We start from the raw sequence: 23,494 nt of genomic DNA, 5'->3' as shown, positions 1-23,494 counted from the left end.
CAGGCACTGTACAGTGTCCCCAGGGGCCCCATGAAGGTAGACAGAGCCTTAAGTTCCAGCCACAGTGCTCTGTGGCCCAAGAGCTCCACCCACGGACTCCCATCTCTCAAGCCAGAGGCTGACTCTCTGGAGCTTCCGGAGTGGGGGGGATGCTGAAGGCATCATTGCTCTTTCCTGGCTGTGCTGAAGCCGAGAAGCCGAACATGTGTTTAGGTAAAACTCTGAGGGTCTGGGACTGAGGCTCGGGGGGACTCCGGCACTAAGAGAGCACGGGTTTGAACGTCTGCATTATTTCCTTGTTTGACTCATTACCTTGTGTGTTTTTTTCTGCAAAGATGGCGTTTCATCCAGAGGAGAATCAGGCCTCAGGCTTTTGTTTTGGTAAGAAGTCCAAAATAATGAGCTGTAATGGAAAATTATCTGAGAAAAAAATAATGTGTGTATATCTATGCAGAACTGAATTGCTTTGCTGTACATCTGAAACTAACACTGTAAATCGACTACACTTCAATTAAAAAAAAAAAGGGTCCAAAATAGTCCTTAAAAATGTTAACCTACGGCAGGCAAAATCTGAATGATTCTTGCCACAGTATCACACCTGCGGATGTGATGGGTTAAACACTCCTGGCCCAGTGGCGATCAGTTGGTCCACGATCTTGTATTAAAGCAGCAGACAGGCGTCTTTGGATCCAGCTCCATCCTTGTCCAGCCACAGCCAGGAAACTGGCTCCCGAGTGCAGCTGAGCCCGCGCCCCTGCCCTCACTGTCCTTCCTGCACGCCACTCACCCGGCACCCCCCCCCGTACCTTGGGGAGCAGCGCCCTTGCCAACCGCGGTGATCTCAATCCTGTTTTTCCTTCCTGGAGACCAGGACCGGCCCGAGGGCTGTCCATACAGAGCTCCTGCCGGGCGCTCCAGGGCTGCTTCCTCCAAGGCCGCTCCCTGGGGAGGAGTGAGTCACTAAGTCACTGGCGTCCATTTGCAGAGGGGCTAGGGGCTGGCTTCTAGGGGTGGGGGTCCCCTAATTGTTTTCTTTGGCCCTCTGCTGGTGGCTCAGTAAAAGCCAAGTTCTGTTCTGGCCTGGAGCCGTCTAAGCAGAGGCCCGAGTTTGGCAGGCCTCTGGTTTTCTCTGGCGTCAGACGTGCTTTCCACAGCTTTCTGCCCTGGGAGGGCCACTGTCTTTGGAGAAGATTTCCTGTTCATAAGCTGGATGCCAGGAGAGGGCGCCCAAGGAGTCGCTGGTGCGCCCCCAAGACAGCTCTCATCCTGGCGTCCTGTCACCACCACGAGTCCCCACCTTTAACAAGCTGGGTGGTCTTTGCAAGTCACCTCTTCTCCAGGGCCCCCAGCTGCTTTGTCTGTTAAAAGGGAATTTAAAAAAAAAATTAAAAACTACCACTCTGTCTTGGCCACCTCACTTACAGAGTAGGTGCCTGTGGGAAGTTCCAGTTAGCCAGGCTGAGGACAGGGCTTAGAAAGGGCGGGGCAGATACAGGGCAGATACTCTGCGGATCCAAGCTGGTGACTATTTTATTTTGAACATTGAAGCCCTGGCCCTCTCTGGGCAATACCAGCACTGGGGAGAGACAGTCGGTGAGAGGATTACAAACCTTTAAAAGGAGAAGTAATGAAAAATATTTAAGTCAAGATGAATTTTCTTACAAAATAAAGAAAAAAAATCAGGAGATAAGTAATAGTTAACCAAAAAACATCACCTATTTTTTTTTCTTCTGCCATATTACTTAAATACTCAGCTGATGGAATAAGAGAATATGGTAAAAATGTTTATTTATGGAATCAACAGAAAGCAAATCATTGAACTATTGAATCAAGCATATCATTGTTGCCGCTTTACTGGCCCCTGTCTTCTCCATGGAATTAAAGCATTTCACACAGCCATTGCCAAGCTCAGGAACATTTGTCACTCCTGGGTCCTTGTCTTGAGTCCTTCTGACCCCATCTCTTATTCAGAGGTGGCCTCCAGCTCTGAGGGAGAGAAGTTCCCTCTCTTCAGTGTCACAGTGACTTCCAGCTTGAGTGCAGTGATGCCTTACCTCACGGCTTCCTCATCCGGGGAACCTCCTGAAGAACAGTCAGGACTGCAGAGTCTAAAACAGAATTAAAATATGCATCCACAAAGTGGTGATGCAGAGGCAGCCGTCTTTCACAAGCCCACCCTCTGGTTCTCCATGACTGTTTCCAGCCGGCTTCAGTCTCCTCAACTCTTCTACATGACCCCCTCCTCCTGGGCATCTGATGACCAAGAGTCCTGCCCCAAGAAGAGGGAGGCATGGCCATCAGCTGAGCGATGGCCTCCAAGCCTTCAGCTCATCTGCACCAGCTTCCCCCTTCCATCCTGTGACAGGGACGGGGTTGCTTGGAGACTCGCTTGGTGGTTCACGGCCCACCCTTGCATCTTGAGCTCTCTCTCTTGGATCTAACTGCTCTGTCTCTCCCTTTGTGAAAGAAAACCTTCTCTCAACTCCTCCCCCTTCTGCTCTCACTCGCTGTCAAGCCTATCCAAGGAGGGGTCTACACAGCCTTCCCCCCTCCCTCCGTTCTCTCGGGGCGAGTTCTGACACTCAACCTGCTCCCTTGGCACTGCCTTGCGAAGATCACCGAGGACCTCCATGTTGCCAAGCCCATCGGGCACAACTGAACATTCATCTGACTTGCCCTCCGAGTCTCCAACAGGCCCGTGGCCATCTTGCTCCTTCTTCAGCCCCTCTCTCCGGTTTGCTTCAGAGACCCCCACTCTGCTGGCCGCCATCCTTCCCTGCCCCTCTGCCCACTTCTGTTTCCTTCACAGCCTCCTCCACCTGGCTGCTAAAGACCGGAGGTCTTCTGGGCTCCATGTTGCGTCCTTTTTTCCTTTAAATCCTTTTAGTGTAGAACATTTCAAACATACATTAAAAATAGAGAGAATAGTCAAACGAGCCTCTGTATAATCATCATCCATCTTCAACAATTACCAATTTGCGGCCTAAATATTCATAATATTCATAAATATTCACCTCCCTCCCCTGCTTTATTTTTCAGGCAAATTCCACACTTCGTATTATTTTATATGTAAACATTTCAGTGTATTTGTCTAAAAGACAAGGACTCTCTTAAAAATCAAAGCCTCAGCATCACTAACACACTTAAAGACTGTTTAGCAGTAACTGGTTAGTCCTTTTTGGTTCTGTCTCCTCAGAAATTTCATTGACTCCATGGGTTTAAATAGCCTCCATCGGCCAATGATTTCCGGTTTAAATCTTCAATCTAGACCATTCTCTCAGCTCCAAAATCCTATTTCTAATTCTCTGTTTGGCATTTCCACATGCTGGGCTCAGAGGCACCTGACTTAACGTCCAATACCAATACCAAACTCAAGATTTCCATCCCAACCCCACCCCTGCCCTGGGTGACCCCATCTTGGTAAATGGCATTGGTCTCTGCCCAGACGCCCTGATCGTCATTCACACCTCCTTCCACCTCACCCCCTCATCCAGCCCATCACCAGGCCCTGTGAGTTATTCCCCCTATATATGCCCAAAATAGGCTAAGAGTCCATTTCTTTCTATCTCCACAGCCAATCTAAGCCGTCACCTGCTCTTGCCTGCACCGAGAGGGCTCTCAACGGTCTGTGTCCCTCACTTCCGCCCTCTGCTGACACTCAGCCACACACCGGCAAGTCCAGGCTGGACAGTGACGTATCAGAACACTTCCCTGCTGGTTAGTAAGTAACCACTCTTCCAGGCCACACCCCACCCCAGGGCTCCTCCTGACCCCAACCAACCCCCCCCCCCTTGATCCAGCAGACCAAGCCTGGCCAAGCAACGGGCCTCAGAGACCTCGCTCTAGTTTGGGTCTACGTGGTCAAGTATTAAAACATTCATACCACATTGTGATGACCGAAGACTTCAGGTACTTCCCTAGTGAGATTTAAAGGAAAATCCAGAGAACCTGGGATATATATATATATATATATATATATATATATATATATATATATACTGCTTGTCCCAGTATCCAGCTGACTTCTTCAGACACCAGCAGGGTGCACCACAATTCATTAAGCATAAGAATTTACACAGACACACATATATATATATATATAATATATATATATATATATATATATATATATATAATTTAAATTTTTTCTTAATTGAAGTATAGTCAGTTTACAATGTGTTAATTTCTGGTGTACAGCATAGTGACTCATATATATATACGCACATATATATGTATATACACACACATACATACATATATATACATACATGTGTGTGTTCCTTTTCATATTCTTTCTCATTATAGACCATTACAAGGTATTGAATATACTTCCCTGTGCTGTACAGTAGGACCGTGTTTGATAAAGTCATGTCAGCATACATCTAGAAGTTGTTCCTCCAGACTCCTAGCCCAGTGCTTGTCCCAGTATCCAGCTGACTTCTTCAGAGACCAGCAGGGTGCACCACAATTCATTAAGCATAAGAATTTACACAGACACACAGAGCCAAGAGAGAATGGGGGAAGACCTTGAAGCGAGACTAAATCTACTACGATTAGGAAATGACTCAGATCCGTCCTGGATGCCTTTTCATGCCAGACAGCAGGTGTGGGCATGAAGCGAGGAAGTGCTTTCTGTATGTGCACGCTGGGTTCACAGGCCGCTCCTATTGTGTGTGGTATATGCATTGGGAAACAGTGAATTGGGCAGCCTTGCCGTGGAGGCTTCACTTTGGGGGAATGGAGGCCATAAAGGGTCAGACTAAGGAATCTGGGCTTTTCCCTGCTCACAAAGGTGTCTGACAGGATCCATTAAGTGGAGCTTGACCAGGTACAGAGGCTGGTCACAGAGGTACATATCTGGAGGTGAACATGTTTAACTGAGAGCAGGAGCGTTCTGCTGTTTCCCAGCTGCTCCGGGATTCAGGCGTACTTACTTAGGGGCAACTTCAGTAGCCCAATAGGAGCCAAAGGGCATCACCCAAGACATGACAGAGGATGCCTGGGCTGCCTCCAGGCAACTTTCATTTAAAACGGGATAATATATTTTTAAAAAATGTGAACCTACCTCTGAGCGGCAGAGGGGTAGTGGCCGGGATGGGAGATGAGAGGGACTTTGGGGGGTCGGTAATACTCTGTTCTAATCTGGGCGGTGATTATATAGATATGTTCACTTTGTGAAACTTCAACCTGAGCTGAGCACTTAGGATCTGTGAGCTTTTCTATCTGTTATATTTCAATAGAGTTTACTTAAAATATGTCACACAGAATTTTTCTATGGTTTCTGCTCAAGGGGGCAGCTGTTTCTTGATCTTACTGTTTTTATTGCTCACATCACCTCCAGAAGGCTCCTGCAGGGAAGTCGGCTCCGGTGCCCTCAGGAGTCATGCCGTAGGTCACCACTGGGGGCACTGTGCCAAACTCTGACCGTTGGGTGGGTGAACAGCGTGGAACAGGCCTCTTCTCCCCTGTGCCTCTCCCTTCAGCCTCCACAAGATCAACTCCTCCAGGCAGTTAGGCAACAGTGCATTTCTCCCCCAGGGGTTAGGAGGGAGTCCCGGAGTTTGCGGAGTCGCTGAGAGCCAGGACAAAGATCTCCGCTCTGAGCTCTGCCCTTCCCCTTGAACCTCACTGGTGGAGGATACTTGACGACTCAGGCCAATAGAAGAAAGCCATGAAAAGATGCTCAACGTCGCTGCTAATAAAGGAGCTTGCAAATTACAGTCTCAGAGAGACACCGTTTCATTTTGCTTGGCAAAAATTTCAAGTCTGATAATGCCACGTCGGCAAGTTCACGGACAGTTCAAAGTTCTACAGGTGGGGGTCTCAATCGGTAGAGCCACTTGAGAGAGAAGTTTGGCAACAGTTAGCAGAATTGAAGATGCTTCTGACCTATGACCGAGGCATCCCACTTCTAGGTCTACGCTGCAGAGGAGCATGAGGGCCTCGTTGGTGCAAGAATCTTCTTGCGAGGCATTTCTAACATAAAAAAATGGAAAGCAACCAGAAAATAAATTCAAAAAATTGTGGCCTACTTACAGAGCCGTCAGAACAAATAAACTGCAGCCACATATGTTAACATGGATACAAACAAAGATACAATGCTGAGTGGAGAAGGCATGCACAGGAGAAGGATCCAGTATAATTGCACTGGGACAAAGTTTGGGACATTTTAATTTTCCATCCTTCTCTGTAGGTTTGACATGTTTTCCAATAGAATCAATCAATTAATGAAAAAAGCTATTTAGGCCTCCCGAAAGCGAGGGGGCATGAAGGCTCCCTCCTGCTCCAAATGGTTCACCTGTCCCAGGCTTGAGTCTTTGCTCCCCGCACTGGCCTCCCTTCTTCAGGGCACTTGGATGGAAAATGCTAAAGCACAAAGTGGAAAATTCTACCCTTGCCCCAGGCCGAGCATCTCTCCCAGAACTCCTTCCTCAGCACCACAGCAGACATCTGAGCCTCTGTTCTGGGTAGTGGTCCAGCCTCAGTCTGACATGAGGAAACGTGTTCAGAAGCCAGACTGTTTGAGGTCTCAGTGCTGGCCCTGCCCCTTGACTGCAGGACCTGGGAGTTACTTCAATCCTTTGTGCCGTAGGATGGAGGGAGCACGGGCAGAGGAGAGGGTGGCTCCTGTGGCTGGTGAGGTCAGCAGGGGCAGCTCAGGGGACTGGGACCCTCGTCCCATGTGGAATAGGCTACCTCCCGCAGCTTGATCAAATCTTATTTATCTGTGGTGCGGGAAATGGCAAACCTCTGTCCATGCACCAAGCCACGTGGGGGATTGAATTTTAGAATCAGTTCTTTCTTCTTCAATTCTAACATGCATGTAGTTGTGGGGGGCACCCAACAATAGCCACTTAAAGCAAAGCTGCTGTAGATTTCAGCAGACCCTTGGATGGGAACCAAAGGTTCCTCAGCCAGTCACACACCAGCCAAGAGGCTCCACCTCCGTGGAAATCCTTCCCTGGGTCTGCCTTTTCATACCAAGCATTTTAGGGAAACATGGGGAACCTGGCCACCCAGGTTCTCTGCTGACTGCCCTAGAATAGCCATGAACCCGTTGGGCCTCCAGAGTTACAGCCACATTTCAGTGGTCCCCCTCGTCTGAAGAGACCACACAGCTCTCTCCATCCTGTCTGCCTCATACGCCTCTACGTACTTTCACGTGCAGTCTTCTGTGACCTTACAGGCCCTGCGAGATGGCAGGGACGGGGACAGTTATGGGTTGAACTGTGTCCTCCCAAAATTCATATGTTGAAGTCCTAATCCCCAGCACCTTAGAATGTGACCTTATTTGGAAATGGGGTCATGGCTGATGTAATGAGTTAAGCTGAGGTCATTAGGGTGGGCTCTCATCCAGTTTGACTGGTGCCCTTATTAAAAAAGGAAATTGGAGACAGATTCGCACACAGAGAGAGAAGACCATATGAAGACGAAGGCAGAATCAGGGCGATGCATTTGTAAGGCAAGAAATACCAAACATGGCCATCCAGCCACCAGAAGCTGGGAGAGAGGCACGGAGCAGAATCTCTCTCACAGCCCTTTAAAGGGACCGACTCTGTCGACACCTTGATCTTGGACTTCCAGCCTCCAGAACTGAGAGACAATGCATTTCTGTTGTTGAAGTCCCCAGTCTGTGGCACTTTGCATCGGCAGCCCCAGCAAACCAAGGCGGGGGCTCATGTTACCACTCGGCGAACTGAGGCACCGAGGACCGCTGAGAGCCAGGGCTTGCTCAAGGTCACACGGCTGCTAAGAAAGCTGAGTTAACACTTGGTTTCTCTGACAGTGTCACAAGCTGGTTTGACACTTTATTAGTGAGTCAGTGATCTCATCAGAGGCTGGGAATAAAAACGTATTGCAATTTACTCTTCTCTTGAGCGTGACAGGGTGGTCTGTGCCTGAGTTAGATCTAGATCGTGTTTGGGGAAAACCATACTTTCCCTTATCACACATACAAGATCATCTACCAAGCCAGATAAACGTCCTGGGACCTGTCACGAGACTGCAGCCTTCAGACACGCCGTCAGCTTGCTGGGTAATTATAACCAGTCTTGGCTGCTTCGTGTGTGACACCTGTGGCATTTTGGCATCGGCTTGGCTTCCTGCACGTCCTTTCGACTTTATATCCTTGGGTGTGGCTGGTTCTCCTGTCTTTGGGAGCAACCCCTCTCTTCCCTGTGACTCTGCTGAGCTGGTTCCCACACTGTGCTGTCAGACTGCTGGCTGGAGTTCTGGAGCTGGGCAATTGGGAGGGTGCAGAAGTGGGAAGGGCGGTGGCCACCAATCAGGAGGTCTGTACCATGTCTCTCCGTCTGTAGCTGTGTGGCCTTGGCTGAGCCATTTTTCCCTCCAGGATCCCAGTTTTTCCACCAGTAAATTGAGCAGACTGGATGGGAAGTTTAGCTCTTTCCAAACTGGGAGGAACCTGGAGACCAGCAAAGATGCCCAAAGTGGGGCTGGATCACCAGCTTTTTCTGGCGTTTTTCAACCTCCCCTCTAAAGTGATGGGTTTTTCTCTAGCATGAGCCTGAGTGGGAGGCAAGTGTCCAGCGTCCAGCAGCTCAGCTTGATCCTGTTTCTCTGCCCATGCTCACCAGACCTTCTGACTAGCAGAGACACTTCTTGGGTAAAAAATACAGGAAACATGAATTAATTCTTTATTTGTACAATGTAATTGGCAAGCGATCTTAAAAAAGAAGTCTATTGGGGTGATGCTTATTAAAAGATGCCTTTGATTTTAGAAACGTGGAGACCTACTGGGCCAGGGGGGCCTCCAGGTTGCCCGCTGCTCTAAAAGCCTGTTTTGCCAGACCTACCCTGGAGTGGAGCCCCCAGTCTCGATGGTCCAGGTGGGTGGTAACCCCAGCATTTGTGATCCACCTCTGAGGTTGTCAACAGCGGTGCCACATAACTTCCCTCCCTCCCTGGGCACGTCACATCTTCCCTCTTCAGATTATAATTCAAGGTCATTTGTTGTTGGAGGGTTTCCATCTCCAATTTGCTGCTAGTGCCAAGACCATCCTCGGCAATTTTTGCATATATCTTCAGGTTGAGAATGCCTTTTGTATCTGTCTTTTGTTGGATGTGGTGTACCTTTCCTTGAAGATGTGAAGCCCCTCAAGTACCAGGGCAGGGCTGTTAGAGCCCCTAACTTGATCTGGGGCCATGGATTCTTCCTGCGGTGTCAGGTTCGAGAGTCTGGATTCATAAGAGGAAGAGTCTGAAGTCACAAGAGAGTGCATCAGTTGACAACCGGCTCGGCCAGAGAGGTGCGGAGTCGGAAAGCTCACCCGGGTCTGATGAGCTCCCTGAGCAGTGCTCCACCCTCCGGAGCGGTTCCCCACCACTCCACGGCCCAGAGCAGATTTAAGGGGCCTAAAAATAAAATGTAACCTTAGTGTGGAGAGAGAAGTGCTTTCCTGAGCTTGGAAGGGGTGCAGAGGAGCAGCGGGCTCAAGGCCAACTTCAGGGGCAGGTGGAGGGATCAGCTCAAGGTCTGGGCTGGGACTGACTTAGGTGGTTCACCTAAGATGAATCCTAGAAGACTGTTGGAGCATGGAGAATCATAAAATCACAGAGATTGCTGTTGCCTATTCCTCTGATAATAGAAAACCCCCTTCCTTCTTTTAAGTTAGGCACTTGAATGCCCTGACATTAAAAACTACATTTCCCTGTCTCTCTGGCTATGTGACTAAGTGAGATGTAAGCAAAAGTGGGGAAATGTTCTTAAAGAGGGAGGTGTTCCTTTCCTTCCTTTCTCCTTCTTGATGCTCCTTGGAAAGCAGATGTGATGGCTGGTGTTGGAGCAGCAACCTTGGGCTTTGAAGCGATCTTGTAAGCTGTGCTGATGGGGCCACAAGCTAGAAGGCGCTTCTTCACAGCACTTAGGTGTGTGATACCAGCCAGTCCACCTACCTGTGGTCTTTTGTGTGAGATAGAAATCGTTTCTATTATGTTTAAGCCACTGTTCCTATGGGGTTTCTGTCACCTAGTCCCAAATTACAAAGAAGACTTTTTTAGCTTTTTGGTAATTCTTCTGATTACCTTGTGGTGCTGGTCTGTCATGGACAGCTCTCTGATATTTGTGAAATCTTCCCTGTTTTAGCAAAGAGAGAACAGAGCTCACTCGGGCTCAGGCCCTTGGCAGGCACCTGCATCTAACTGTAATCTATTGACATTGTTTTGTTTCTATGGTATTTATTTTTAGGTTACCATTTACTTAAGGTAAATGATACTGCTTTTCCATTTACAATAGTGACATGAGGTCACTTTCCTTTTAAAATAATTTACTTAAGCAAAAACAATTGAGTTGATTTCAAGGATATTAAGTGACTAAGAATAAACAGGTTATGTCAGCGATGGCAAGAATCAAGGAGGTGCCTAGAGGATGACTAAAGCTTGGAGAACAAGGGTATAGATTTTGCTGCTTCAGAAAGAATTACACAAACATCTCTTCCTCCAATCTTTTATGGTTCTTGTTTTGGATGATTCAAAATATTCTTGTAATGGAGTTTCCTAATTCCTCAAGGCAATAATTCAGCAGATGCTCCCACAGACCGAGCATAGAAGTTAAGAGAGTCTGAGTCCTGAAGCCAAATTCTCTGGGTTCAATTCTTGGCTTTTGCAATTATTAGCTGTGTGCCACTGGGCAAATTACTGTCCTTCTCTGTGCTCAACATTTCACCTGTAGAATGGAGTTGATGATGCTGTGGGGAGGATTAAATGACAAACTGTAAGTAAAATCCAGAGTTGAGTATCTGGCCTATATTCAGTAGACAAAAAATGGCAGGTGTTTTGATGATGATGATGATGATGATGATGTCTGACTTGAATACATCAAGAAGTCAGTGCTGAAGGCTTTACATTAAGCCCTTGGGACTGGAATAACTCTGTCCTGATGCTCAAGAAGTTTTACATCTTAAAGGGAAGGTTTATCTCAGTTTTTCTGTTAATTTTTTTCTGTTCCAGGATTCAATTCAAGACATCATGTTGCACGAATCTTCACATTTACTTTATTTACCTCCAATATGTGATAGCTCCTTAATCTTTCCTTGTCTTTCTTGACCTTGGCACTTTTAAGGATTACTGTTCTGATATTTTGGAGAATTTCCTGCAATTTGGGTTGATCGAGTGCTTTTTTAGAATTAGAGTGATGATTTGGGGGAGGACTATCACAGAGGTGACATGTCCCCATTGCATCCTATCAGAGGGTACATGGTGTCCACATGTCTTCCCACTGGTGATGTCCACCTTGCACACTTGGTTCAGAGGGTGTCTGCCAGGCTTCTGTACAATTAATATTTTTCTCTTCAGATACTCTACTTCTTAGATGAGAGTCTAAATCCAGCCCACACTTACAGGGAGAAAAATTAAATTCCCCTTCCTGGAGAGAGACGTGCCAAGGAATTTGTGAACATATTCCACCACAGTAATTAATATATATTTTGAGGAAGACGTTTTGAAGCCATACCTTGTTTTTTCCTCAACTTTCACCTGCTACTTTTAACATTCTTTGGGTAATCTTGCCTGCTCCATTGTTACTGTGATGTTTTCATAGTGGTTTTCTGTTTTCCTCTTTTGTTCTACATTTATTAGTTGGAATCCTTATGAAGGAGGAATTGTCTCACCTTCCCCATTTATTCAACAATTAATTTATATCAGTATGGAACAATAAATATTTATTTATTATCTGGGATGTAATATAATATATTAGGAGCCCTTTCAGAGTGGCTTGTGTCCTTTGGCAAGCCCCCATAATTTTTTTTTTTTTTTGAGCACTCCCCTCCTTACTTTTTAGTAACACAAGATGCTCAAAGTTCATCTTGCATTTTCTCAGCCATAGCCCTGGAATCAACCATTTCTCCAAGGAGCCCTGTTCCTTTCATTAGAGAATGGTACTTAGAAACCAAGATTTGGGCATTAGGTGCGTTCATTGCTACAAGGATGTTATTGTTTCTAAATCCTCTCAGTGAACAGTTAGGAATGTAGGTACGTATACTAACTCATGGGAACCCATCTATTTCTCTCTCTCTCATCATCATCATCATCATCATAAATGAGTTTCTACTGATTTCCAACACTATTTCCAATGCAACAGGGTTTATTCTAGCCTTCTTCTCTTGCTTATTTGTGACTTCTTTCTCCAATAGTGAAAGGCCTGACTCTCAGGACTGACAGCAAATGAAGATGACAGAAAAAAGAATCAGTGAATGTAAACATACATCAATAGAAATTATCCAATCTGAAAGAGAAAGAGAAAAATTTTTTTTTAAAATGAACAAAGCCTCCAGGACCTGTAGGGCAATATCAGAAGTTCTCATATAAATGTAATTGAAATTTCAGAGGAAGAGGAAAGAAAGAATGGATCAGAAAAACAGTTTGAAGAGATAACTGAAATTTTTCCAAATTTAGTGAAAGACATAAATGTATAGATTCAAGAAACCTAGGGTATTCGAAGTAGGATAAATGCAAAGAAAGCCACAACTAGGTATATTATAGTCAAAACACTAAAAACTAGACATAAAAGAGAATATTTGAAAGAAGCCAGAGAGAAACAACACATGACATAGTGGACAACAATAATTTTAACATCCACCAACTTCTCATGAGAAAAACATGGATGCTAGAAAATAATGGAACATCTTTAAAGTGCCAAGAGAAAGAATTGTCAACCCAGAATTCTACATCCAAATATATCCAAAAAAGAAGGCAAAATAGATATTCTTTTACTTTACCAGCAGGGTTTCACTGGAAGAAAGGCAAAGAAAATTCTTCAGGCTGAAGGGAAATTATACCAGAGGAAAACTTGGACTTCCTGGAAGGAATAAAGAACATTCGTAATGGTAAATATCTAGGCAAATACATAAAACTGTTTTTTCCTCTCAATTTCCTTAAAATACACATGACTATTTAAAAAAGAAATTATAATATTTCTTGCAGATTACAGTATATATAGATGTAATACACATGGTGACTATAGCACTGAAGTGGGTGGAGGAGTAGGATGGATAAATGGAGCAATGCAATGTAAATTTTCTACATTTCATATGAAATGGTACAATATTAATAATAAAAATCAAGGGTGTAGAATGTAATCCCTAGTGCAACGTTTAAAAATAATACATACGTTAAGGAATTCTAGATATATTTGAATAGATTAAATTAGGAAGGAAAGAGAAACAGAAGAACAATAACAACAACAAAAAACCCCAAGAAACAGATGAAAAATAATACGATGGTAAACCTAATTCCAATCATATCGTTGATTTAATTAAATATTAATGGACTAACACCCATAATAGTAATTCTCATTACTATCACCATCATTGTCATTGCAGACTGCAGAAGAGTGGGGCCATCCTTTGATTTGCTTCATATTTTAGAATATCATTCAACCGCTGAGCATCTAAGATTTGGCTTTGAATTATCTGCTGTTTTCAGAAAAATGATCTTTGTCTCCCCAGCAGTCAAGGTGCTCCTAAGGAAAGCATCTCTCTGCTCTTTCTGCCTCTGCTGAGTTCCCAGGTCAGAGCTCACCTTGGATGCTTAGAGCACGGTCCTAACCACATGTGGGACAGCCCAGAATCAGCCCCTGAGAGAGGTCTGGTGATCACAGGATCCATCCTGACAGATGCCTCAGTTTCCCTTAATAGAGATCTCTCATCTGAGATTAGTTTTTAAACAGATTTTTTAAGGTAATTAACATGCATATTCTCTATTTCAAACACCGTACAAAAAGATTTGTAGTGAAAAGTCAGTCTCCCTCCTATCCTGGACCCTTGAAACAATGAGCACAAAGTTTTTGTGTGTCCAGCCTGAACCTCCTCTTGAGGGACTGGTGGGGATTCTGGGTGCCGAGTAGAGGCACCAGCAGCTGGAGTTTTCATTCTTCTCTGTTCAAGCCGATGTCTGCCTCATGTTCTTTTTTTAGCATTTGCAACTAACTTCCTGGAATCTATGTCCTCACCATGGGCAAGCAATAATATTCCAGAAAGCTTGCTTTTATGGAGGAAAATCCAGCTAAGCATGGTGGACTGGTCCTGCCAGCTTTATAAAATACAGAAGTTGATGAAAATACAGATTAAGAGGAAAGTTCTTCATAACTGAGAGTTGAAAGGGTGAGGGCGGGGAGACCCCACCTAGAAATCATCTCTGCTGGTTAAACTTAAGAATTTGGAAAAACTAAAAGCCATCAGAGAAACACTATTTGATATTCAAATGGTTTGGGTTTATTTCTCTTCAAAGGACAGGAAGTCGAGTGGAGAAGTGAAAAGGTCGTGGGCTGTGGAATCTGATAGAATTATTTCCATCTTCATTCTGCCACTAATAGCTTTGGCCAGTCACTGAACCTCTCGAAGCCTCAGTTTTGCCAAATGATCCTGGTACGTGGTAAATAGTCAATGAAGACGCTTTTTCTACCCAGTTCTTCCCTCTCCTGTGTTCTGGTGTTTCCTGGTTCTCCAACACTGCATAACCACCATCCCAAGACTTAGTGGATTGAAATAACGAGCCATTAGTTTTGCTCAGTGCAAAAGCATTTCCTGATATGGCTCCTGGTTTTTTCTCCCTTATACAATCATCACTTAGATGGCTGGTCCTAGTGATTTGTTTCTATAGAACAGAATTGGTGATGGGATGTCCCTTCTGTGATTAGGTGATAACACGGTGACTTCCATCTTGCTACATTTTCAATCTATTGCCTTCCTGGCTTGCATGAAGTAAGCCACCACGTGACGTGAGGCCCACGTGACAAGAAGCTGAAGGCGATAACTTAACAGGCTTCAAGGAACGGAGTCTTGTCGGCAACTACGTTAATGAGCTTGGATGTGTGGCCTTCCCCCGGGGCACCTTGAGATGATTAACGTCCCAGTCGACACTTTGATTATAGCCCTTGAAAGACTGACACAGAGAACCCAGCCAAGCCATGCCCAGATTCCTGATCTACAGACACTGTGGGAAAAGAAATGTTTCAAGCCACAAAGTTATGGGGTAATTTGCTGTGCAGAAGTAGATAACTAATATCTCAGGAATCTGCAATTAGGGGAGGACTTAGCAGGGAAAATTCATCTCTCTTTGACTTGTCAGCTGGTTGGGTGTGGAAACTGGGACCTGAAATTATGTGATAGCTCCCTCCTCTCTCCGCCTCCCTCCCTCACTTGTCTGGAGGTTGACTCTGGCTGTGGGCTGAGACCTTAGCTTGTTGTTGCCTGGAACATGTATGTGGCCTGGGCTTCTTTGTAACAAGGAAGCTGAGTCCCAAGGAGGTGACACACACACAAACACACACACACACACACACACAGATGGAAGGTCTGTCACCTTTTCTAACCTGACATCAGGAATCAAACAGCCTCACTGCCTCTGGATTCTCGTCATTAGAAGAAGGACACTAAATATAAAGCCAAATGTTATTCAAAGGGAGGGGAATAAGACTGTACCTTTTGTAAGGAAGTGTCCAAGAATTTGGAAGAGCACGCAAGATCAGAACCATTTTGCCATAACCGTTCTCGGAAAATGCAACCTGTCATCTTCGGGGAGCTCAGCCTTCCTGTTTCTGTCGGGTGTTCCCTCTGTCACTGCTGCCTTCCTCGAGTTGATCCCCTGTAGAGGACAGGGTAGCTGGGTAAGAGACCTCAGAAAAGTCTTTTTCCTAAACTGTTCCACTCCCCGGGTAATTAACTTGGCCCTTGGCTCTATCTGCCGTACGAGGCTCTCCCCACTACATCCCCCACTTTTTTTTCCTTTGAAGACGTGATCTATGTGATAATGCAGAATATATTTGGGTAGTTCATAACTGCGACAAGGGAAAAGCCGTGAAGCTCGCTGACTCACTGGAAAGCCACTTGCGTGGTGACTTACCACATCTCTGCACGAGCAGGTCTTCAAAGACAGAATTTTTTGGAATTTTTTTCTTGGGGAGAAAGAAATGAAGAAGAAGAGGGGTAAGAGAGGAAAGAGAGGGAGAAAAAGAGAGCCAATCAGAGGTAAGAGACATAAATCCAGATAGATGAGTGGGATAAATGTACAGGGAGAGGAAGGGAATGGAAAACACGAAATGTAAGAAACCAGTGAGCCATCCCCACTTAGAATGAGGAAGTGGGGATGCTGTTTTAAGTAGAAGAGATTTGTTGAGATATAATTTACATACCACAGAATCATTCATTTAAGTTGCGCCAGTCAATGCTTTCTTAGTATGTTCTCAGAGTTGTGCAACTCTCACCACAATCAACTTTAGAATATTCTCATCCCACCCCCCAAAAGAAATCTTGTGCCCATTAGCTCCCTCTCCATCCTCCTCCACCCTCTCCGCCGTGGGCAGCCACTCATCTACTTTCTATCTGTACAGATTTGCCTGTTCTAGACATTTCATAGAAATGAAATCATACAATATGCGGTCTTTTGTGACTGCCTTCTTTCACTTGGTGAAATGATTTCAAGATTCATTCATGTTGTAGCATATCTCAATACATCGTTCCTTTTTATGGCTGAATAATGTTTCATTTTACTGACATGCCACATTTTATTTATCCATTCGTCAGGTGATGAGGATTTGTATTGGTCCCATGTTTTGGCTGTTACGAATATGCTGATATGAACACGCATATCCAGGTTTTTCTGTGGGCTTTTTTTTTTTTTTTTTTTTTGCTTTCATTTCTCCGGGATAGATAACTAAGAATGAAATTACTGGGTCATGATGGTAACTCTATGTTTAACATTTTGAGGAACTGATGAGTTGTTTTCCAAAGCAGCTGCATGATTTTACATTCAAACCAGCAATGTATGACAGTTCCAGTTTCTCCACACCGTCACCACATCCTCTGTCTCTTCGATTCCAGCCATCCTTGTGGCTGTGAAGTGATATTTCGTTTTAGTTTTCATTTGCATCTCCCTGATGGTTGAGCATCTTTTCATGTGCTTATTGGCTATTCATAAATCTTCTTTGAAGAAATGTCTATTCAGGTCCTTTGCCCTTTCCCCCTTGGTTTGTCTTTTTATGGTTGAGTTATAAGAGTTCGCTAGGTATTCTGGATATGAGTTCCTTATCAGACAAACAATTTGCAAATAATTTTTCATATCTGTGAGTTGTTTTTCCCATTTTCTCAGTTGTATTGTTTGCATCACAAAAGTTGGTGATTTTGATGAACTCTATTTAATCCATTTTTTTGTTTTTGTTTTGTTTCTTGTGCTTTTGTTGTCATATCCAAGAAGGTTTTGTTTCACCCACAGCCATGAAGATTTACTTCAATTTTTTTCCCCCAGTAGTTTTATTGTTTTAGTTCATACATTGAAGTCTGATCCATTTTGAGTAAACTTGTGTGTATGTGTAAGGAAGGGGTTTAACTTCATTCTTTTGGTTGTGGTAATCTATAACACTGTTCTCAGTTAAATAATAAAATTTGTTAATCCACGTTTTATGTACTGCTTTCCTGGACCAAGCGAGAGAAAGTGGGAGCCACTTCCTCCTAAGTGCAACTGTATTTTAAACATGAGGTCTCTGTGAGCACTGCTGCTTCTTTGCTCTCTTCTTTCATGTAGTGTGGATTTGGGTCCATTTCTAAGGTAAATAATTGTGCAGAAGGGCCACAGCTATTCTATTTGTGAAGAAAAAATAAAGGGTTGGGGAAGACTGGACTAGGATAGTGATTTCCATCCTGGCTGCTCATTAGAAATTATATCCATCTCGGAGCTTGACAAAGTCCCATCACAGAGTCTGGTGCCCAGACACCCTGATTTAATCAATCTGGGAGTGGGTCCGAGCGCAGGCGTTTTTCCAAGTGTCTCAGGCGACTCTGTTGGGCGGCTGGGATCAAAACCCCCGCTCTAGATGGTCTCTTTGGGACGCTTCAGGACTATTATTTTGTGGTTCTGTGGCAGCTGTGAGTAGCAGAAACCTGACAGAATAAGGTACTCCTAACGCAGGTGAGTCCTGTGGCCAGGCACCCACACCAGAGAGCACCCCACGGACGGATGTCAATCCATCTCTTTCAAAAGCAGGTGGTAGTGTCCCTCCCTGGTTCCTAACACCTGCAGCAGCCTTGCGGGGACCTCTGAGACAGTGCAGACCGATGGGCACTGCTCAGGGGCCACTGCTCCAGCCACACCAGCTTCCGCCAGCCTCACTCCTTACCCGCCCCCACACCTGCTGCTCCCTCGCCTGAATGCCCCGTCCTCCCCCCTTTCTCCGCCGGCTTCCTGCTCCTCTCCCGCGCTGATGCCGGCTTAAACATCACGTCCTCCAAGAAGCCTTTCGTTCTTCCTCCCCTTTCCTTTGGGTCCCCCTTGTATATTCCCAGAGCATCATATTCCTTGGCCTCTGTGTCCCGATTGTGATTAATCATTTTCTGGAGTGTCTTTCTCACCATGTTGTAAGGCAGCGGCCGTGTCTGTCTCGATAGCCACTGTGATATTCCCTGCGCCCAGAACAGTGCCCGGCAAGTAGCTGCCACCCAGTCCACAGCTGCAGAATAAACAAATGACCTTGGGATGGCCAGAAAAGTGTTCACTCTGTCCAGCGCCTTCCTTTTAAGAAGACAGAGCCATGCACCATTCATTCGGAAAGGGTTTCTGCCAAGAAGAGTTAACATGGCCACCATTCAGATGCTGCGTGAGAAGCTTCATTTTTCTTGGGAATGGATTCATCCAGAACTCCTCATTCCTTGGCTGTGGCAGGTCAAGGCAACATCCTGCTGTGACTTTGGGGAAATGACAGTCGCTCCTATGTCAGTTTATTACGTGAATTGTTTGTCTTTTATGAGTTTGGGGTGCATCCTCTCAGCCCACTGGGTGTTCCTATTGATGGATGCCCTTGCCAAAGGTGCTATGATTCTTTGAATTTAATCATTAATTCCATGGGCAGGGCAGCATCTGGATTTGTGCCTCCATTCCTTCTGAAAAATGAATGGTTGGACTAGATCTCCAAGGTCCTGTATTGGACAGCACTCAGATTGCCGTCTGCCCTGGGTTACTTCTCATCTCCATCCACAAAGCTGTGTTAGGAATCGTTGTCTCATCCTGATCTCAGCTACCACTGACGGGCCCGGCGGTGAGCACCTTGACTCAGGTTGGACCCAACTGTTCTTTCCCTCGGCCGATAATAAACTGAGAAGGGAGCTGGGAACAAAGATGTAACTCTAAGAATGCCTTTGCCAGAACAGATGAGGCACGGCATTGTTTCTCTTGCCCTGCTCTGTCGCTTGTGCTGTGTAGTGCCTTGCACGTGGTGAGTGACATGGGAAACTTACAAAACCCACATGAAGTGGGAATGAATGCGCCCGTGTCCTCCAGCGCAGTAGTTCCAAACACACGTGTTTGTGAAGAGTGCTGGTGCCTGGGGGGAGCGGGTCAAATAGAAGATGTGGACAGAAATGGAGTCAAGGTTCTGTGCTGGGAAGATGCCCGAAGGTGGCTGGTGACGTGGAGAATGTTCTATGTTCTGTTGTGTTGCTTCCAGGCATCGTCAGGCTCTCACACATGCCCTTCTGGCCTCCGTGCCATCGCTCACGTAATCTCACTCAACATCCTTGAAGGACCTCATTTCCTCACATCCCATTCCCACTGGGACAGCTCACTGACACCCCATCTCTGGAAGGGCTCCCTCCCTCAGCATGACTCACACTGCGTTTCTTTCTTAGTGTCTGGCTTCCCCGCTTGGCTGGGAGCTCCTGAACAGGGTCTTCCTCCTCAGCCGCCCCAGAGCCTGACACACAGCAGCCCTGAGGACCTGCTGCTTGTGCGCTGACTCCTGGACCAGGTTCCCTGCCGTAGCAGGTGCCAAGGAGAAAAGCAAGGTAGGTGAATGGGACCTCTGTTTCTACTGGTCTCACCTGACTTCTGTCATCCATCATTCTCCCAGTGTTTAATTTTTGCTTTCATTTTTTCCCTTCTCCTAGACTTTTAGTTGATTGACAGTTTCATTAGGGTGTAATCAACCAACCTAGGGTGGTGGTGTGTCTGTGGGGACTGGATGTGCTTAAGGCCTGTTCTCCTGAGTGCACTGGCTCCCTGGGACCCCCAGGGTACCAGGAAGGAGAAGTCACTCCCATGTCCTCAGCTTTGCCTCTTCTGCTCCCTCTTTCTCCAATAACCCTGCTCCCCATCTCTGTGCCCTGATACGCAGGTGGTAGTGAGGCCATGGTTTCTCTTGGGAAAAGGAGCATCAGTTATTGATTTTAAAATTTTCATGTCAGGGGCTCATGGACAATCAATGAGTCCGTAATCCCCACTAAGTCCCTCCTCACTTTTATAAGCCCCTCCCTTCAAACAGGCTAATCTTTGGTGACTTTCTTTTCAGGCTCCACTGGTGGAGAAGTTTACCGGATTTCACCAGGATAAACGTGGGTGTGGGTCGATCACAGGGAGCGGAGGTGGTGAGACTCATTTGTCACCTAAACAACAAAAGAGGTGGCCGAGATTGGGGCAGGAATTTCTAGACTGGGTTACAAGAAGTTCTACGGGATCCATGGATGTGTTTGGGGGTCCCAGGGAGTTCTGAAGCAGGTGGCAATACTGAGTGTATGTGCTGGGGCAGTTTTCTGGGGAGTGGGTCGGTGATTTTCATCAGCTTCTTTACGAAGCCTGTGGCCTCCAGGAGTTTAAGAAGGCTGGCCTGGATTATCTGTCTTGAGATCCCTTCTGATTAAGGCTTCTGCACTTTTGAAATAACGAGTTGTCTCAGGAGCCCCAGGAGTGGAGATACAGGTGGTGGCTGATTCCTTGCGGCCACCTGGTGGTGCTGGGGTGCATAGCATCCTTTGGGCAATAGGAAAATTCTGGCCAACTTTCTGCTGGGCAAGTCCTAGGAAAAGGTCGGGAAGGAGGTTTTGGGATCTGGGTGCAGCTGCCTTCTCCCTTAAAAGGGTGAGAGAAGTGCTGCTCCAAAGCTGGAAGGGAAGGCCTGGGTGGTCAGGTCACCTCCTCACCACTCACTCTGCCCTCAGGTTCCCCTGAGCTCCCTTGGGGGGCTTCCTGGGAGTCCAGAGTCAGGGACCAAGTGAGCCTGGGAGCTGTCTGTGGGGAGGTTGTGCCAAGAGTGGCCTTGGGTTGGAAGGGAGGAGTTTCTGGCTTAAGTGGGGACAGAAGGGCTGAGGAACCCTGGCCAGACTTGAGAATAAAGGCTGAGCTTTGTGTCTCTCAGAGGACGCCCCTTGAATCAACTTTTTAACTCTGCTTCCATTCCGAGATGTGGGCACAGTTTACACCCAATTCACAGATGAGGAAACTGAGGCCCAAAGAAATGACATGATTTGCTTTAAGACCACACAGTTACACAGTTGTGGAGCCAGTCTCCCCACTGCAGATGAACACCTCCACCTTTCCCAGCCTCCCTGCCTCCCACCTTGGTGCCCCCAGCCTGGGCTGTTGGGGGTCAAGAGTCTGGTCTTGTGTGCTTCTGACAGAGGGAGTTCAGGTGAGACTCCTGTGTTCTGTTTCCTTCAGTTCTTCTTGCTGTGCAGCGAGTCAGTAGGGCCAGACCCACTGCCGAGGGCCTGGGCCAGGGCAAAGCAGGAATCTGCAGCCCATTTCAGCAGAGCTGTCCTTCCTGAGGCTGGAAAGTGGCTGCTTTAGGACAATCCAAAGCAAGACCCCATAACAGGGAATAAAACAAGGTGGGGGTCTCACCCTAGGTTGAATATAAAATAGGAGTCGGGAAAGGCTTGATCCTTGGGTGACAGATGTGTGCAATGTTACTGAATCTAAGTCAGGTTGAAGCTGGGAAGATGGCATCACAGAGCCTCCTGCTTCTCAACTTGAGTGCCACTTTCTTTGGCCAAGGAGCCTGATCTCCATCAAGTCCGGAAAACTTCTTCCTTCTTCTCTGCTCATGCACAGAGCTCACATCTTTATCGCATGTGACCTTCTCTATTGCATTTGCCCCTTTGCTCATCTGCAGCCCTTTTAGGCCCTGAGCATCCCTGGGTGGGACCGTGTTGGTCCAGTGAGACTGTAATACCATGAGACCATGTTGGCGTCCCCAGCAGGTAGCCCATGGTCTGGCCCGTGGGAGGTATTTCAAAAAGTGTATTAAATGAGAAAGTGCCTCGGTCACATAGTATCACATAGAATTGTGGGGAAGTTTCTTGCCTGGACAAGAACTCTGAGATGACCAGAGTGGAGCTGACATCTGTCAGGGTCACTGAAATGACAAAAAGGAACCAGGACCTTGCCTTAAGTCCCCGGCATGAGTAGGTCTCCTGGTTGCAGTGGTTAGGAGTAGGCAGTGTCAGTGGAGACTTGACCTTGAAGGATGCTACAAGTTGGTGTGTGTGACATTCCCGGCGGTCCCAGGGGACGGCCTCTCTTCTCATGGTGCTACTGTGTACTTCTTCCCTGGGTCAAGAAAAGAGTAAACCGTTGGGCTTTCAGTAAATTTTAAATAATTATTGGATCTTAAATTCATTTGAAAGCATATTCATATGAACATATACAACTATAAAAAAATAAGAGTAAAATGAATGCACATCTACTGTGCAGCAACACGAAGAAATTGTTTTTACGTATTGCACTATTAATTCATGCTTCTATTTCTAGAATTTCTATTTTACAAATTTAAACTACTTTTCTGTTTTTTTCCCCGTAAAGTCCAAAATCTTGTGTTTAGTTAATTGTACAATAAAAGCAGTCTTATCTTCCCCATGAGTTACTGGCAACTGTGTTCTCTACCGCATTGCCCTTGTACTGTTAATGTTCTGAACATACTAAACATATATGTAGTATTTCACATTTCTGTTACTGGTTTCTGCTCATCCTTCGAAAATTTTCAGGTCTTTTGCAATGTTCACTTGACCCATCATTTTATCGGTAGGTCAGGATGTCTGGAGGAAGGACCCTGGCTCAGAGGACCACCAACTTTATTCTCTTCTGACACAAGCCCTTCTGGCCTGAAAAATGAGTTTAGCGTGGACTCCAGGGGTGGTGTGGCCACAGTGGGAAATCCACGAACTGACCATTCAACATGTGAGGGAAAGTTCCTGCCCATCAAAGATCTTGCCCTCTAACTCGAGGGGCAAAGGGACACCGGCTAAATGATTAACAGGGCACATTAAAAGCATGCAGGTGGGGGCTAATCGCGAAGTACAGGTTCTGAGTGCCCTCTGCTTTCTGGATGAAGACTCTCGGGGCCGGGCTAGTTGTGAAAGGCCTTGTGTGCCCTTGCCAGGCCTCAGAGAAGGGGTCCCACAGTGAGTTATTTTCTTAAAACTTTGATTAATTCATTCATCCACTTGACAAATCTTTTTGAATGTTATATACCCCAGGTACTGAATGCTGCACCCGCCCAACAAGTTGGTGAACGAGTGGACTAGATCCCTGCTCTCAGGAACCTTACATTCCAGGCACAGGTTATGGACCAGATTGGGGAGGGGAGGGAGCCAGGCTGGGGAGGCCCTGCGGGGGAGCGGCCTGAGAGGGAGGAGCTGGGCTGGGACCTTATTCCATCCGGTTCCCCAAACACCTGGCCCTTGTCGGGGTGGGATCTGGAGGTTCTGAATGCTGAGGA

General features: G+C 46.2%; 2 long non-coding RNA genes across 4 annotated transcripts; both read left to right on the top strand.

The window, feature by feature from the left end:
- The first annotated feature begins 340 nt into the window (after nt 1–340).
- LOC116660647 lies at nt 341–22,622 on the top strand. Of its 2 annotated transcripts, XR_004316225.1 has the most exons (4): nt 341–381; nt 3,575–3,717; nt 19,632–19,787; nt 20,291–22,622. It is a non-coding gene; the product is annotated as an uncharacterized LOC116660647 (long non-coding RNA). The 2 variants fall into 2 exon arrangements; XR_004316224.1 differs by lacking the exon at nt 341–381 and having other exon boundaries at nt 3,530–3,717.
- Nucleotides 8,765–16,459, top strand: LOC116660649. 2 transcript variants are annotated; one of them, XR_004316228.1, is made up of 3 exons: nt 8,765–8,849; nt 12,738–12,842; nt 14,245–16,459. It is a non-coding gene; the product is annotated as an uncharacterized LOC116660649 (long non-coding RNA). The 2 variants fall into 2 exon arrangements; XR_004316227.1 differs by lacking the exon at nt 14,245–16,459 and adding an exon at nt 13,338–13,503.
- Nucleotides 22,623–23,494: the final 872 nt, after the last annotated feature.

The sequence above is a fragment of the Camelus ferus genome, chromosome 30 (genome assembly GCF_009834535.1).
Source record: "Camelus ferus isolate YT-003-E chromosome 30, BCGSAC_Cfer_1.0, whole genome shotgun sequence".
Classification (NCBI taxonomy): Eukaryota; Metazoa; Chordata; class Mammalia; order Artiodactyla; family Camelidae; genus Camelus; species Camelus ferus.
The sequence above is the reverse complement of the archived record's forward strand: the minus strand, read 5'-3'. Positions and strand labels throughout refer to the sequence as shown.